Here is a 4,088-nt window from a genome sequence, read left to right as displayed (position 1 = left end):
TGTAGCTTCCTCTAGTTGCTCCAATACAAAATGGCATTTCTCATCCCCTACCGGAGTTTCCAATCTCTCCTTCATGCTTTGCTCTTCTTTCGCAGTTCCACATGTGGCTACGGAAGCACCTCGAGTATTCAAACATTGGTGGGCTAAAGTGTGCATCACCTTGGTCAAATTGGTCACAAACTCAAGTGTATCCTGCTTCATAGCTTCTTGTTCTTGAAGTAACAAAGTGAGAGGATCGTCTATTGGGGCTTGGGGTGGGTAGGAAGGTTCATCATCTTGGAGGGAGGGTTCATAGTAGGAAGGTAATTCTTTTTGGTAAAGGTATGGAGATGGTGAGTATTGAGGTGGTTCTTGGGAGTAATCTTAATATGGTTGTGGTGATTCTAGAGGTTCTTGCTCATAATGGCCATAAAAATATGGTATGGATGATTGGTTATATGATGGATATGGATCATAGGGTGGTGTTTGGTGATGAAAGGCTTGTGAGAATGGTTGAGGTTCATGTTGAGGATGAGATTCATAGGCATATGATGATGGTGCTTGATCATCACAAAAGGAGTCACCATAGCCATTGAATTGACATGTATTAGGACGGTAATTATACCTATAAGTGTCCGGAGGTTGTTGCTAATAGGAGTGATCAATTCCTTGAGGCTCCTCCCATCTTTGTTGGTTCCATCCATAATGAGTGTCATCATTGAAGTTCATATTTCCTACAACACAATTAGAACCAAACTCATAGCCAAGGTGAGAATTCATAGTGGAAAAGCAAAATAAAACTAACAAAAACTAGCAAATAAAGAAAAAAACAAGATATTCACACTATTCACATATATACAATAACCAATAACATAACACCATTGCAAGTCCCCGGCAACGGCGCCATTTTGATGAACGGATTCTTGATGGTTTAGAATTTATCTAATAACCCCTAACCATGGAGGAAAGTCAAGTGGATGAATCAATTTGATTCCTCAAGACCTAATCAACTCCTAAAGGAAAGACTAGCTTTAGAGGCATTCAAATCAATTAGCAATCTCTAATTATCAATCAACAAAAGAATTAGATGACTCAAGAGTCACTAATCACTCTACCTAGGCCAAGAGAAACAAAATCTATACCAAGCATTTCATCAAACACTCGGAAGGCACAAAGGAAAAGTATAGCAAATCACAACAAGAATGAATTCTAACTACAATTGAATACAAGGAATTAACAACAACAATCAAGGAAATCACAATTATCATGAACTACCTCAAATTGCATTATTAAAAGGGAATAAAAGAAACAACAATCTATCCAAAACAAAGTGAAGAATCACAAGAATTAAAGTACATAACTAGAGAGAGGAAGAGGAGAAGATTAAGAATTGGCAAAGGAGAATTGAATTAAGACATGAATTAAACCTAGATCTAAGAAGAGAGATTAACCCTAACCTAATCCTAATCCTAGAGAGAAGTGAGAGCTTCTCTCTCTAAAACTACTCTAAACTAAAGCTATGACTAACTTCTAATCTCCTTATTATTTCTCCCCTTTAATCCTTGATCCTTTTATTCCTTTCTATCAGCAATTGGCGCCAAAAAATGGGTTCAGAAACCCCTCAAAAATCACCAGGCACGTGTTGCCTTAATGAAGTCATGTGCAGACATCGACGCGTACGCGCACGGTACGCGTGCGCGTACCTGGCTGATTCCGCAATGTGCGCGCGAGCGCCTTGTGCGCGTGCGCGTTCTTGGCCGTGATCAATTCTTTGGCTTTTTTTGCTTCTCTCCACTTGCATGCTTCCTTTCTTGCTTCCTTTGATCCATGCCTGGCCTATTTCAATCCTAGAATTACTAGCAAACACATCAAGGCACCTTATGGAATCAAGGAGAAATCAAAATTCATCAAAATAAGGCCTAAAAAGCATGTTTTTACACTTAAGCACAAATACGGGAGAGATAACAAAACCATGCTAATTCATAGGTTAAATGCGAGAAAAGGTCATCAAAATACTCTAAATTCAATACAAGATAAACCCTAAAAATAGGGTTTATCAGGCCCTCCTATCCATTAATGCTCAAAGCCTTGGATCCTTTTTTTTTACCCTTGCCTTTTGGTTTAAAGGGTTATTGGCTTTTTCTGCTTGCTTTTTCTTTTTCTTTTTTTTTTTTCATTTTTTCGCCACTTTTTTTCACAAGCTTTTGCTTTTCACTGCTTTTTCTTGCTTCAAGAATCAATTTTATGATTTTTTAGATTATCAATAACATTTCTCCTTTTTCATTATTCTTTCAAGAGCCAACAATTTTAACATTCATAAACTTCACTATAAAAAATATGCACTGTTCAAGCATTCATTCAGAAAAGAAAAAGTATTACCACCACATCAAAATAATTAAGCTAATTTCAAGATAGAATTCGAAATTCATGTACTTCTTGTTCTTTTGCAATTAAAAATATTTTTCATTTAAGAAAGGTGAAGGATTCATAGGACATTCATAGCTTTAAGACATAGACACTAGACACTTATGATCATGTAATAAAGACACAAACATAGACAAAACATAAAGCATAGAAACCGAAAAACAGAAAAATAAGAACAAGAAAATTAAAGAACGGGTCCACCTTAGTGATAGCGGCTAGTTTTTCCTCTTGAAGATCTTATGGAGTGCTTGAGCTCCTCTATGTCTCTTCCTTGCCTTTGTTGCTCCTCTCTCATGGCCTTTTGATCCTCTCTGATTTCATGGAGGATGATGGAGTGCTCTTGGTACTCCATCCTTAGTTGCCCCATGTTGGAACTCAATTCTCCTAAAGAAGTATTGAGTTGCTCCCAATAGTTTTGTGGAGGAAAGTGTATCCCTTGAGGCATCTCAGGGATTTCTTAATGAGGGACTTCCTCATGTTCTTATTGAGGTCCATGAGTGGGCTCTCTTGTTTGCTCCATCCTCTTTTTAGTGATGGGTTTATCCTCTTCAATGAGGATGTCTTCCTCTATGATAATTCCACCTGAATTGCATAGATTACAGATGAGATGAGGGAAGGCTAACCTTGCCAAAGTGGAGGACTTGTCTGCCACCTTGTAGAGATCTAGAGGTATGATCTCATGAACTTCTACTTCCTCTCCAATCATGATACTATGGATCATGATAGCCCGGTCCACAGTAACTTCAGACCGGTTGCTAGTAGGAATGATAGAGCATTGGATGAACTCCAACCATCTTTTAGCCACGGGTTTGAGGTCAGGCCTTCTCAATTGAACCGACCTGCCTCTTGAGTCTCTCTTCCATTGAGCTCCTTCCACACAGATGTTCATGAGGACTTGGTCCAACCTTTGATCAAAGTTGACCCTTCTAGTGAAAGGGTGAGGATCTCTTTGCATCATTGGCAAGTTGAATGCCAGCCTCACAGTTTCTGGACTGAAATCCAAGTATTTCCTCCGAACCATTGTGAGCCATTCTTTGGGTTCGGGTTCACACTTTGATCATGGTTCTTAGTGGTCCATGCATTAGCATAGAACTCTTGAACCATTAAGATTCTAACTTGTTGGATGGGGTTGGTGAGAGCTTCCTAACCTCTTCTTTGAATCTCACGTCGGATCTCCGGATATTCACTATTTTTGAGCATGAAGGGGACTTCGGGGATCACCCTTTTCTTGGCCACAACTTCATAGAAGTGGTCTTGATGGACCTTTGAGATGAATCTCTCCATCTCCCATGACTCGGAGGTGGAAGTAATTGCCTTCCCTTTCCTCTTTCTAGAAGTTTCTCCGGCCTTAGGTGCCATTAATAGTTATGGAAAAATAAAAAGCAGAGCTTTTTCCCACACCAAACTTAAAATGTTTGCTCGTCCTTGAGCAAAAGAAGAAAGAAAGAAGGAGAAAAAGAAGAAATGAAGGAGATGGAGGTGTGTGTTGAATTCGGCCAAGGGGGTAGGAGTGTGTATGATGTGTGAAATGGAAGGTGGTGAGGAGGGGTATTTATAGGGTAAGAGAGAGATGGAGTTCATGTAAGAGGGGATTGGATTTGGGAGGGAAATATTTTGAATTTGAATGGTGAGGTAGATGAGGTTTTATGATGGATGGATGTGAGTGGTGAAGAGATTATGGGGAA

The sequence above is a fragment of the Arachis ipaensis genome, chromosome B02, assembly GCF_000816755.2.
Source record: "Arachis ipaensis cultivar K30076 chromosome B02, Araip1.1, whole genome shotgun sequence".
Taxonomy (NCBI): domain Eukaryota; kingdom Viridiplantae; phylum Streptophyta; class Magnoliopsida; order Fabales; family Fabaceae; genus Arachis; species Arachis ipaensis.
Note: the sequence above shows the minus strand (reverse complement) of the source record.